This window comes from Chrysemys picta, chromosome 3 (genome assembly GCF_011386835.1).
Source record: "Chrysemys picta bellii isolate R12L10 chromosome 3, ASM1138683v2, whole genome shotgun sequence".
NCBI lineage: Eukaryota > Metazoa > Chordata > Testudines > Emydidae > Chrysemys > Chrysemys picta.
In genome coordinates, this window is record NC_088793.1 from 2,229,584 (window position 1) to 2,243,480 (window position 13,897).

Consider the following 13,897-nt stretch of genomic DNA (forward strand, 5'->3'; position numbering starts at 1 on the left):
CTGGGATCAACAGCTATTTACCAGAGCATTCAAATCCGCTGCCTATATAGTCCTGTTCACATTTGCACTTGCAGGATTCCTGAGTAGGTAGGCACTCTGCATGGATGTTACACTTCTGTGTACTCAAGCACGGTCATTTATAACTACACCGTCATAACTGTTGTCACTCCTTTCTTCCCTCCTTCCAAGAAATAAACTCACCGGAGAAAATCTTTTTCCATAATGATATGTCACCTAGCAGTAGACAAACCTGTCAATCATCCTGACCTGCTCCTTCCAGTGTACAAAATATGCAAGGAGCTACTCTCTCCATCTTTCTCTTCCTGAAATCATGGACAAATCATCACTGTTTTCCTGTGGTGTGCCCGTCTTAATGGGGCACACATTAGACGGTAGCATTCAGATATCTGGCATTCAAATCCTACTTTCCCTTCCTTGTAGGGAGACTGCTGTATTATATTCACTCTCCAGACTGAAGTGAGTAGGCTAATGTGCGGAGGTTCTCCAGTGAATTTAAATGGGTTAGTTCATTCATTGTCTAATGCCAGAATGCAATGTCTGGGAATGATGCAAGCCTAATGATCTCTGGTTCAGATTGGAGAGCAGTTTTATTCTGCAGCTCTTGAATTCTATCATTAGGGTTATAGAGGAGTCTGATACCCAGAAGGAGCTCACTATCTAAGCTTGTTGTAGACTGCTGGAGAAAACAAGCACTAGCATCTGTCTATATGTTTGCACTATTCCAACTAGTTAGTTGCCAGGCTAAGACTCTGTATTGGTGTCTAACTGGAGTTTTGAGTTTAGCTTCCCTTTAACTTCTGACTGAAACTTTTTTAGAAAGATGACAAGAATGCAGTAAACAAGATTGCCTTGTTAGGCATGGACTGGGGAACTATGAGAGCGAAGCGTATCCTGTGAAAAATGGATGCACACACTCAAAGATTGTGTAAGAAAATAATATGGCAATATAACTCTCTAAAAATTGCATCAATATCTCCCAGGAAGTAGAAACATGATAGAGAGGGTTGCAAGGCCTCTGGAGGAATTATAGCCATGCAGAAGAATGATGAAAAGAAGGTTAGTAAAAATCATTCTTCAAATGTCCAAGTAGTGTGAGCAGCCAGCCAAGGTGAAGGGTATTAAAGGACAGCAATGAAAACTTATTGACAGACTGAGATGGCTCAGTGCTGGAATTGCGTTTTCGTTCTGGGTATTCATGCAGGCAGCTGAAGGTCAGATCCCTAGGTTACATTGTCCTACTGCTAAGAACTTCAAGGTTTCATGATTTTAAAAAAGAGCAGATTATTGGGAGATGAAGGTGGTTGATGCATCTGGCCTAGCTGAATGCCATTCCAGACGCTTTGGAAGGGAGTGTGTAGGGAGTAATCAAGCAAAATAACACTACCTATGCCAGACCTTTTTTCATGACTTGAGAATGAGGTATTGGTCCCAAACGCTGGATCAGGGAGGTAGCACAGTTTCAATATGGATTCAAGTGACCTAGATAGCTATAGAATTATTGTTCTAATTTTCTGTGAGAGCTGTTGGAAATGCTGATAATTTGGTAATATTGAAATGTATCTCTTGAGAGAACATTCTGGTAGGTACATTTTGTTGTTGTTGTTGTTCATTGGAAAGTTTATTGCAAGTAAAACAGTGGGCATAAGGTAAGTCGGTCTGAGAAAACCATTCACTAACTTCATACACAAAAGAGAGATCCACAAAATGTGGAAGACTAGCAGTGGGGAAACACAGCTACTGTCTTGGAGATAGTCAGTGGGTGGCAGAAAAGTATCTGGTAGAGTAACCAAAGTGTACGCTAGTGTTAGCCATACTTCTGGTTACTTCATACATATTTAGCTCAAAATATTTGGACTGAAATGTTTTGGTCTAACTAAAGTCTTGGGGCTTACTAGAGAGTGTCTGGGTGACAGTTAATGGCCTATGATACACAGGAGATGTGATGGTCCCTTTTGGCCTTAAACTCTGAGTTTAGCAGAATGCAGAGCTTTTAAAAAGAAGGGAGCCATGTTCGTAAATCAAAATGGCCTGATGGCGAGGGGTAGAAGTGTCCGGTTATAATGACCCAATAAACTGTAAGAATATTTGTTGTTTTGGAGACACTATAGTAGTCTTGCTTGTTCGAATGACGTTAACAAGTAGAGATTAGAGTTGGTAAGCTAGTATAACATGACAGCATTTTTCAGCCTTAGTCAGTAAATTTAGCCTTCTAGTGGTGCCCATTACTGATTCTGCTTTTTTTCTATTATGACACAAGCAACAGTTTAACGGCCTTTTCTATAAATTGGGGTCAGCAGGTGCTTGCTGACCCACATGAGGCCATACTGAGTCTATTCTAACTAAGCAGCCCCTCTTGGCCACTCACCAGACCACTGTGAGGGGATCCCGCTGCTGAATCATAGGACTGGAAGGGATTTCAAGAGGTCGTCTAGTCCAGTCCCCTGCACTCAAGATAGGACTAAGTATTATCTAGAGTAGACCATCCCTGACAGGTGTTTGTCCAACCTGCTCTTAAAAATCTCCAATGACGGAGGTCCCACAATCTCCCTAGGTAATTTGTTCCAGTGCTTAACCACCCTGACTGGTAGGAAGTTTTTTCTAATGTCCAACCTAAACTGCCCTTGCTGCAATTAAAACTTGTTGCTTCTTGTCCTAGCCTCAAAGGTTAAGAAGAACAATTTTTCTCCCTCCTCCTTGTAACAACCTTTTATGTACTTGAAAATTATCATGTCCCCTCTCAGTCTTCTCTTGTGCAGACTAAACAAACCCAATTTTTTCAAAAAGCAACAGAGGGTCTTGTGGCACCTTTAAGACTAACAGAAGTCTTACTTCTTAAGTGCCACAGGACTTCTGTTAGTCTTAAAGGTGCCACAGGACCCTCTGTTGCTTTTTACAGAGTCAGACTAACACTGCTACCCCTGTTACTTGACAACAATTTTTTCAGTCTTCCATCAGAGGTCATTTTTGTTGCTCTTTTCTGAACTTCCTTCAATTTGTTCACATCTTTCATGAAATGTTGTGCCCAGAACTGGACACAATACTCTAATTGAGGCCTAATCAGTGTAGAGTGGAAGAATTACTTCTCGTATCTTGCTTACAGCACTTCTGCTAATACATCCCAGAATGATGTTTGCTTTTTTTGCAACAGTGTTACACTGTTGACTCCTATTTAGCTTGTGATCCACTATGATCCCCAGATCCCTTTCCGCAGTACTCCTTCCTAGGCAGCCATTTCCTATTTTGTTGTGTGTGTATCTCTGGATGTTTTTAAGTCCTTGGGATCTGAATGAAGTGTAGGCACTGTCATTGTCTTAGGGCCTCTGGGCACATGCTCTTGCAGTGCAGATCTTCTATCTGGCACCTTGTCCTGAGGTCTGCAATCACACGGCCCCCTGCCCAGCCCCTATAATCAGTATTGACACCCTCCGACTTTCTGCATAGCTTAAATGTGTCCCGACGAATGCATCCTCTCACAGAACTCCACCTGAAGTGTGAGCCTTCAGGTTTACCTCTTCAAAGGCTAAGCTTCTTATGCAGCTTACCTATATTCTGTGCATTATCAACTTTTTTTCTTTTCTCCTATAAAATCATTACTTACTTAGCAACTTCTTTCCTCCCAACTGTGTGTAATTCTAGAAAGTATTTTGGGATGCAAATTATGTGAATGCTACTGAGCAATATTAAGTTGTAACTTGTTGATCCCAAATTGAGGATTGTGGTTAAGTGCTAAGAATTATCTTCTAGTTGGAAAACGGAGAAAAAAGTATTCTCAGTTACTCAAACTGTACTCCCTCTGCCCCCGCCTCACAAAAAAAGAAACTACTACTAACAAACAACCTACCAGTACTGAGAATGCACCTAAAGCACGTGTAGCTGAGTTTGGTTAGGTTGCCCTCCAATGCCATCCCACAAATCCTGGTTCCTGTATGTTCTGGCCCTTGTACTTACTCACTTCACACTTGCCTCTTATGCACTGGACACTACCCGCTGGTTTATGTTCACCTGGCTAGCATTTAATCCTTCATTCCATGCAGCCTACTTCATTTTTTAAAGCAGTTCAGCCCCGCTCTACCAAACCTCTTACAAAATGCCCATCTAGCATGCTGGTATGTGGCCAGGTTCTGCTTAATCTCTGTTGTGAGTCATGCAGGAAAGCCTGGTTTTGGGAGAAGCATCTGAAATCTGCACTTGTATGAGACCACCGAAAAGGCTTGTAGAAGTGGGGATCAGGCGAACTGGTGTCCATGTGAGGAGTGCATCAAACATCTAAAATACCTTCTTCATCAAAGCTAAGGGTGGCAACAGCAAGTCTGGCAACTCCCCATCTACCTGTCATACTACAAGAGTTGGACCAGGTGCTTGCCATCTCCGCAAGCACAGTGCTGCATGACAGGCTTCAGAGCAGACACTGTATGCTGTTTAGATCTGAGGAAGAGGAGACAGGTATGGGACTGAACGAGACAGAGTCCCAGGAAGAGGCTGGTGCATGAATCAGACCAGCATCAGACATGTGGCTGGATGCGCTAATAGCATCCTGGGTGTATTTTCCAAGGACCTGTTCAGGGATGGGCCTGGGAACAGTCTGCAGAGGAAGTGCTACTGGACCAGGAGGTGGAGCCGCAACTGGGTCAGTGGCAGACACCATCTTAATTATTCTGTGGGAAATTGCAGCATAATGGGAAGGATTTGTTTATTATGACCAATCAAATTTTTATGGTTGAGGACATTGCATGCAATGAGGTGGCTCAAGTTTCAATGGAAGCCATGACACTTCCTTGGCTCCTCTTCACCCTCCTCCATAACATGTGATCCAAGATGGAGTCCAAGAGGGTGGGGGGGAAAAGCTAACAATTAACTTTTAGTAAATTTTGTTTGAAAAAATTCAGGTTTATAGGCTTAGTAAGCGTGAGTGCGTATTTCTGCATATAGTCCTCTCTTTGTAACTCTGTCATATCAGCAGACTGATACAGAATTATATCATTAGTTAGCCTGACAGCAGCATCCCATACAGTCTGGATTACAACTCTACATGACTGTGTTCAGTGGCCTTCTCCTGTCCATCTGCTGTACATTGACCAGGCTGAGGAGAGATGGGGAGATCAGTTCTGTTGTTCGCAAGCCTCTGCATCCTAATTCAGGATCCTGTTAATTCCCCTGAATTTTTCCCCACTCCTGGCAGGTGATCATGAGAAGTTATTAAGCAGAAGAAATTCAAGATGGTCAGTGAGATTTCTGAGAAGGGCAAACTTCCAGCAGCTTCCTCTGTAGCTTACTAGTCCTTTCCTCTCCTTGATACGCTTTTCAGTCAGCTGGTGATGAAAAATCTCCTTCTCATAGATGGAATTCCACCACTGGCCTGGAAAAGTTGCTCCATCCATTCTGGGACTTCCAGTAGTTGACTATCCTGTAAGGCTTTCCCAGTCTGTAATAATGTTAAAACCAGTACTGGTAAAGGCCTCTGGTCTGATTGCCCTAACACCTGCTTCTTGCCCCCAAACCAGGGCCCAGATGTTTTTAAAATGAATTAAATTTGAAATTGTTACCGTAGTGTCTTTGGCAGGGTTTTCCATCTCACCTGGGCTGAGGCAGCCACCCAGAGCTCTTGGGGAGAGACCCCTGAAACAGAAGGGAAAAAGGAAGAGGCTCACAGAGAACCTGTTGTATGGTTTTGTGCATCTATTGGATGAACACTTTGGTACTCAAAGTTTGAAGGAGGAGTGGGACAAGAGCAAGAGGAGAGATGTTGTGACACTCTACCTCAAAGTATGGACGCTCCCCGACTTATGCAAGCGTTCTGTTTCAGAACGCCTTGTGTAAGTCGAATTTTGCGTAAGTCTGGAACGTATACCTGACAATTATGTGCCCCCCCCAAAGCGCTTACAGAATTTATGGAACTTTTTCCGTAAGTGCGGATTTGTGCAAGTCCAGGTTTGCGTAACCTGGGGAGCATCTGTAGCACCCTGGAACCCCCATGTTCACCACTGTGAAATTATTATGATATGTTATGGACAAAATATGCCTTATGAGGTATCATTTTGTAAGTCTTGATCTGTTGAACGAGAATAGCCTGTTGGAATGTATGTACTATCATTGTACATGATTTATGAAGTATTACTGTATGTGTTATTGAACTAAGTTGTGAGGTTGGGAACACCCACAACCAGTCTTTTGATTACAACAAAGGAGTAGCCATCAATAGCCAGATGGTGTTAATGGCTCATCAATACACAATCCACTGTCCTAGAGACTTCTCAGAGAAGGCACATATGGCATGGGGGCAGACTAACCCACGTCACAGCAAAGATCTTTCCAGCAAAATGGAAGAAAGTATAAAAAAGACAGTGACATTATCACTTGGCTTCCACCCACCTCAATCTCCACACTTGGAAGAACGTCTGAAGGACAAAGATTTTGAACTGGGGAAGGGTGGTCCCAGGCTGGAAGGTAGTCTGGGCCTGTGTACTGAGGAACTGTAACCTGCTTGTTTCGTCTGTCAGGGTGAGAAAAGCTGTATGATTCAACTCTTGTTTGACTAAAAGTTTAGGATCTAGAAAGCAGTTTTACTTTTTATTTTCTTAAGGTAACTATGCCTACCACTTCAAATCAATCTTTCTGTAGTTGATAAATCTGTTTTATATTTTACCTAAAGCGGTGTGTGTTGCTGGAAGTGCTTGGGAAATCTCTGCTCCCATTAACAAGGGCGATTGCACATCCACTACCCTTTTGTCAGAGTGGCAAACAAGGTAATAAGCTTACATTGGCCAGGCTTCTGACCAGCACAAGACAGGACAGTTCTGGGATGCAGGGCTGAAGAGCTGGAGCCTCTGGTTGTGGTCCATGAGTGGCTGGGAGGTCATTCATGTAATTCAGTTGGGTGTGGCCCTGCCTGTGGATGTCTGTGTAAGTGCAGTGCCTGCCAGAGCTTTGTAGCTTAACATCAGCATCACAGTGTGAGAGGCAACACAGGTTAAAAATGGAGATATCTGATCTCCTAGAACTGGAAGGGACCTTGAAAGGTCATCGAGTCCAGCCCCCTGCCTTCACTAGCAGGACCAAGTACTGATTTTGCCCCAGATCCCCAAGTGGCCCCCTCAAGGATTGAACTCACAACCCTGGGTTTAGCAGGCCAATGCTCAAACCACTGAGCTATCCCTCCCCCCCGGTTGGTGGGTAGACTGCTCAGTGGTCCCACAGACCAGGTTGCACCCTGGGGACCCCATCACAGATGCGTCTTGTGTTTCCTTGAGCATGACGGGAGGATGAGGAATCAGGACTGAGTACAGCAGTTGGGGTGTTTGAGCGGCTGCTCACCCTGATGGCTAGGGCCCTACCAAATTCACGGTCCATTTTGTTCAATTTCACGGTCATAGGATTTTTAAAATCGTCAATTTCATGATTTCAGTTATTTAAATCTGAAATTTCACGGTGTGTAATTGTAGGGGTCCTGACCCAAAAAGGAGTTGTGGGGGCGGTTGTAAGTTTATTGTGGTGGGTACTGCTACCCTTACTTCTGTGCTGCTGCTGGTAGGGCACTGCCTTCAGAGCTGGGTGGGCAGCCAGCGGCCGCCGCTCTCAAGCTGCTCAGCATTGAAGGCAGCGCAGAAGTAAGGGGGGCAATATCGCAACCCCCTAAAATAACCTTGTTACCCCCCTGCAACTCCCTTTTGGGTTAGGACCCCCAATTTGGGAAACACTGATCTCCCCCGTGAAATCTGTATAGTATAGGGTAAAAGTATCCAAAATACCACATTTCACAGTCTGTGAGGTGTTTTACATGGCTGTGAGTTTGGCAGGGCCCTACTGATGGCTGCCCGGCTGCAGCCCCCAGCTCCAGTGTATGAAGACTCTGCTCCGAGCTATCACATCTTGCAGCCAATGCAGGCCTTGGAGAACTCTTGGTTTGGATGGGCTACGAATAGCTCAGTGAACTGGAATGAGCGAATGTACCCTGTTCACACCACCCCCTTCAACCGCGTACAACCTGTTCAAGCAGGGGGAAGGAGACACTTCTGACTTTCAGTTCCACTACCAGTTAGACTGTACAGCTTGCATATCAAATAATGGCACAGTTTTGCATATGTTTGCACTTTTTTACCTTTTTACATCGTTATTTGTGGACAGGCAGCAGTGACGTTTGAAATGGTTTTCAGAATACTTCTGATTATTTTAATATATTTTTGGTGAACACATTGGTCTTGGTTGACCACTATGTTGGCAAGTAAGTTCTTGGAAAAAGGAATGGTCGGGAAAGTGTATCCAAAGCTTTTAATAAAGTCACACTTGTTTCATAAACACACAAAATCAATTGCAAATAATAGTAAATGTCAAATTATTTGCTATTTGACTACCACAGAACACAGCATTGCATTCCTCCTCATGCATCATAAGGTGAAGTGAATGAAGAAGTGAGCATATGTGCACAAGGCATCTTAGTTCCCTTGCTTGCCTGGACGCAACCCCAGTGATGGTGGGTGCACTTTCTGGTTGCCTGTACTAGGCTGACAAACCAGCAGTGTCCTTGAGACTGCTTCAGGTGAAAATTCTTGCATTTACCCTCACGGATATTGTGACGTGCTGTGCCCTGCGCACAATATAGATGACATGTACTACACTAAAAGAACAGGAGTACTTGTGGCACCTTAGAGACTAACAAATTTATTAGAGCATAAGCTTTCATGGGCTACAGCCCACTTCTTTGGATGCATATAGAGTGGAACATTATTTATTTACACACACACACACACACACACACACACACACACACACACACACACAGCATGAACAGGTGGGAGTTGTCTTACCAACTCTGAGAGGCCAATTAAGTAAGAACAAAACTTTTGAAGTGATAATCAAGCTAGCCCAGTACAGACAGGTTGATAAGAAGTGTGAGAATACTTACAAGGGGGATAGATTCAATGTTTGTAATGGCTCAGCCATTCCCAGTCCTGGGAAAAAGTTTTTCTCTTACTTAATTGGCCTCTCAGAGTTGGTAAGACAACTCCCACCTGTTCATGCTCTCTGTATGTGTGTATATATATCTTCTCAATATATGTTCCACTCTGTATGCATCTGAAGAAGTGGACTGTAGCCCACAAAAGTTTATGCTCTAATAAATGTGTTAGTCTCTAAGGTGCCACAAGTACTCCTGTTCTTTTTGCGGATACAGACTAACACGGCTGCTACTCTGAAACATGTACTACACTGGCATTCAAATGGTTTTCTAGGCAGTGCCATCGTGGCTTCAACATGCCAAATGTGTATTCTAGCATTATCTGTAACAGCTAAGTGTGTAAGTAAACCTTCTGCCGGGTGCTCTGTGGTCAGGGTACAATTTTATGAACTAGGGCAGTAGAGTGTAAAATAGCAGGAGGCACAGTCACTATGTTGATAACTCTTGTTTGGAATGAATAAGGTCCCTACTTGTCCAAACTGATACTGGTGTGCTGATGAGATCTGACATGCACCTTTCTTGCACATCCCATGTTGATGATCATGAACCTGTCTTTATGGTCAGCCAACGCCTGCAGAATGATGTAGTGCTATTTGCTGGTGACATATTCAAGGGCTTCTAATGGTAGGCAAACTGTGGGCACGAGTGCCATTGACGTACCTAGGAGAATTTGGGAAGCCTATTCTCCTAAAGCCAGCTGTTATTTCATGCACATTAGCTATGTCTACCACCCATGGTAAACCACTGTATAATTGCCTCACAAACTCCCACTTCCACAGGAGTGACTCTTGACTTGCCAATACTAAATGAGTTAACCATTGACCCATGGCAGTCTGGGGTAGCAGTCTTCCTGGTCACTGTAGTAACCTGTCTGTGTACTAGTATGGCCTCCCTTGTTTGCATGTCCTGCTGCTGGAGGATTGGAAGAAGCTCCTCGCATAGCTCCATGGCCCTATGTTGTTTAACATTTTATCAGTCACATGGAAGAAAACATAGTCATGACTGATAAAGTTGGCAGATGACACAAAAATTGGGGAGTGGTAAATAATAGAGGACAGGTCACTGCTACAGAGCGATGTGGATCACTTGGTAAGCTTTTCTCCCCAATCACACTCCTACACAGAGTGCTACTAAAGATCAAGAAGGGATCAAGACTAATAGCCTTAGTGTGGTGCTGCCAACACCGGTTCTCCTCTCGACTGGATCTCTGTGGCGGCTCCAATCTCACTCCTGTTGAACCTGGATTTGATCTCTCAGGACCATGTTTGGCTGCTCCACCCAAATCTGCATTCCTTTCATTCAACGTCCTGGAAACTCCATGGCTAAATCCCAGAGAAAAGGTTTGCTCAGAGCAAGTTGGCTAGGTGTTACCAATTAGTAGAAAGCCCTCCACCAGGGCTGCCTACCTATCAAAATGGAAGTGGTTCTTGATTTGGGCTTGCATCCACCATATACTCAACTTTTTTTTGCACCTGAAACAGCAAGGTTTAGCAATTTCCTCTATCAAAGTTCATCTGGCAGCAGTATTTGCTTTCTCTCCTTGGATGGCTAGCCATTCTGCTTTTTTCAAATGACATGACCGTCAGATTCCTTAAAGGCCTGGAAAGGTTGTACCCTCAATTAAGAGAGCCCTTTCCCCCTTGTGACTTGAACCTGGTCTTGTCTAAATGTATGGGACCACCATTTGAGCCTTTAGCAATGTACTCCTTACTATACCTCTCTTGGAAAGTGGTTTTCCTAATTGCCATCACTTCTGCCAGAAGAGTGTCTGAACTGCGTTCCCTGATATTCGCCCCACAATGTACGCTCTTTAAAGATAAGGTATACTTACACCTCATCTGGGTTTCCTCCCTAAAGTTTCATAGGAGTTTCATAGCAATCAAGCTACTTACTTACCTGCGTTTTTCCCCAAAACCTCATGCAAATAGGAATGAAGGACAACACACATTGGACATTGCACAGGCAAATGTTTTACCATCTAGTAACGTGAGTGCTTTGCTCGGCGCATTTTCTAAAAGCTGACAAACACCTATTAGCATGTATTTTATAAACTGAAAATTCTCTTAAGATGATTAAAGCTGTTATTTCTGATCCTCTGGTTGGCTTATCTGTAACACTAAAAGATGGAAAAACCTGCAATACCAACAATGTGGTGGGAATCCTGTAGAGGACTGTATACTTGCTTCCATTTAGAGTCAATATCTGGTTAAACCACCAGTAGAAGCACCTCAAATGATTAAACACTTTATTCAAGTAGTAACATTCTCTTTAAACCAGCATTGGGAGCAGGAGAAAAATTGTTTAGTCTGATGGTGATGTCCCTGATCAATGTTATCAGTCTTATTGCCAGAACATCGCTACAGGCAGGTGGCTAAGAAATGCTAGTTTTAATCTAGGAGCTGGTCTACGCTGGGGGGGGATCGATCTAAGATACACAACTTCAGCTACGCTATTTGCGTAGCTGAAGACGAAGTATCTTAGTTCGACTTACCTGGCCATCCTCACAGCGGCAAGTCGACCGCTGCGGCTCCCCCGTTGACTCCACGTACTCCTCCTGCTGAGGTGGAGTACGTGTTGATTCGGGGATCGATTTATTGTGTCTAGACGAGACTCGATAAATCGATCCCCGATAGATCGATTACTACCCACCGATCCAGCGGGTAGTGTAGACATGGCCTAGAACTCCCTTTCCAAAGCTGGTGCAGTTTGCAGATGGATGAGTGCTGTTCATTTGGTGTGAGCTTTCTAAACAGTGCACTGAGGTAAACAAGGTCAGCTTAGTTTTAAAACTGCGACAGCACTGAGAGGCATAAGAAGAAAAGCCTTTTGGATAAAGCTGCCTTTGCCGAAGAGACTAGACAGGATTGCGGATCCAAAGCTATTCTTTCGAGCTAGCACGCAGCAGCTCTCTGAGCTGGTACTGTAGCTCTGAGAGGTGTGAACTGCTTCCATTCATCTCGATAGACTGTTAATTTTAAAATGTAATTGTACTAATTTCAAATATCAGTATTAACCATTTCACCATTGATCCAAGAACACAAACAAGAGGGATGATCCCTTAATAAAAGTTCTGCACCGTGTATTGTGTATTATGTTTCAGGTTGGTATTGAGTAGGCAGAGCTTTTACCCCTGCTTTAGGAAATAGTCACAGAAATTAGAAATAGAAAGGACCAAGTCCAGTCTAGTTGATTGCGTCCTATCAGCCAATACAGTATTCTGCACATTGTATTGTCTGTGCGGCTATAAATTGTGGCCACAAGGTGTCGCTCACGATTCACATTGATGTGCTTTAGCTGGTTTCTGTGGCAGGAGGACAGTGTATTCCTTAAAGGTAGCTATGAACTTAAGATCTAGGTGAAGCTATCCTCTCCACACGTGGGATTTAAATGCATACTAATGTTGGTCATGTTGGCATGTGTTTAAAGTTCAGTAAATGATGACTTATCCCTTTTCGCTACTGTTGTCATACTTTATTTCCTCTTGTTTTTCCCCTGTTTCTTTTTGGTCTCATTTGCTGGTGCTTCCTTGCATGCTATCATGTTTGTATTGGTGGTGGCACTGAAAAACTCAATTATGTCAGGTATTGATACCCCGGCAGAAGAGTCCTGTGTAGCAGAACTTCATAATGAGCCTTTTCCTCTTCCGTATAAAGTTCCTGCTGAGAAGGAAGTTGTTCCTGGCAGAGTAAATCTGAGACACAGCAGCTATTGTCTTAAGTGAAATTAGCAACTATTGTCTGATTGCCTTTTTTCCCTTCAACAAGAGAGAAAATGGCCCCATTTCACTAAAGTGGGTGTAGAATGTGCAGTATACGCAGCAAGTGCTAACACCTACAGTAATGGGAATTTTAGAAGCTTTCACTTGATTTGTAATTGTGCTCGGTTTTTGCTAGTCACTGTGGATAACTAACTATGCTTTGGAGATGCGGGGAGAAATATGTGATCTCCAGAGTAGCCTTATCCTGAATCGTAGTGACCACTGTACTTTTATGTCTAGAGCTACCTGGTGTCACCATTTATAATAGTATGCAGTGAGGTTGTAGGTGTGTGTGGTCCCAGGATATTAGGGAGACGAGGCGGGTAGGGTAATATATTTTGTAGGACCAACTTTTGTTGGTGAGAGAGAAAGCGTGAGCAAGAGACGTTTTTGAGCTTCTTCAGGTCAGGAAGAGCTCTATGTAAGCTCAAAAGCTTTTCTCTCTCTGGCCTTGTCTACACTACGGGCGGAGATAGATCTAAGTTACGCAACTTCAGGTACGTGAATAATGTAGCTGAAGTCAACGTACTTAGATCTACTTACCGCGGGGTCCACACTACCCTATGTCGACAGGAGCCGCTCTCGTGTCAACTCTCCTGGCGCTTCTCGTTCAGGTATAGTACAGGAGTCAACGAGAGAACGATCTGTGGTCAATTTAGCAGGTCTTCAATAGACCCACTAAATGAAGACCTGCTAAATCAACTGCAGATGCATCGATTGCCGCGCATCGATCCCCCGGTAAATGTAGACAAGCCACCCCCCCTTCTCTCACCAACAGAAGTTGGTCTAATAAAAGATATTACCAAACCCACCCATGTCACACTGTATTTATGGCTTTTTACAACAATTTATAACCCACTTAATCCCCCCATATATACACCCCCACACAAACCACTTAACCCCTCCTCCCCCGTTTTTTTCCTTTCACCCTATGATTGGAGCGGTGTTAACAGACCATTTCACCATTCATCATAATCGTCTACAGTAAAGACTGGTGCAAACAGTTCTTCTGCTACTTCACAATTCTTTTTAGTTGTCTTCCTTACTGCTTAGTGTACAGGTCCAACAGTCATACGTTGTTCTTTTTTGTATTGCAGTAATGCCGTGTGTGTGTGTGTGTGCGCACGTGCATGCATCTGAGTTCCTATATAATACAGGCCATAGAATTT

The 13,897-nt window shown here is 43.7% G+C and overlaps 1 protein-coding gene across 21 annotated transcripts in view; it reads left to right on the plus strand.

Moving 5' to 3' along the window:
* Positions 1 to 13,897, plus strand: part of ASXL2 (ASXL transcriptional regulator 2) — a 244,375-nt gene that overhangs the window by 45,361 nt on the left and 185,117 nt on the right. The gene's annotated exons all lie outside the window — the stretch shown is intronic.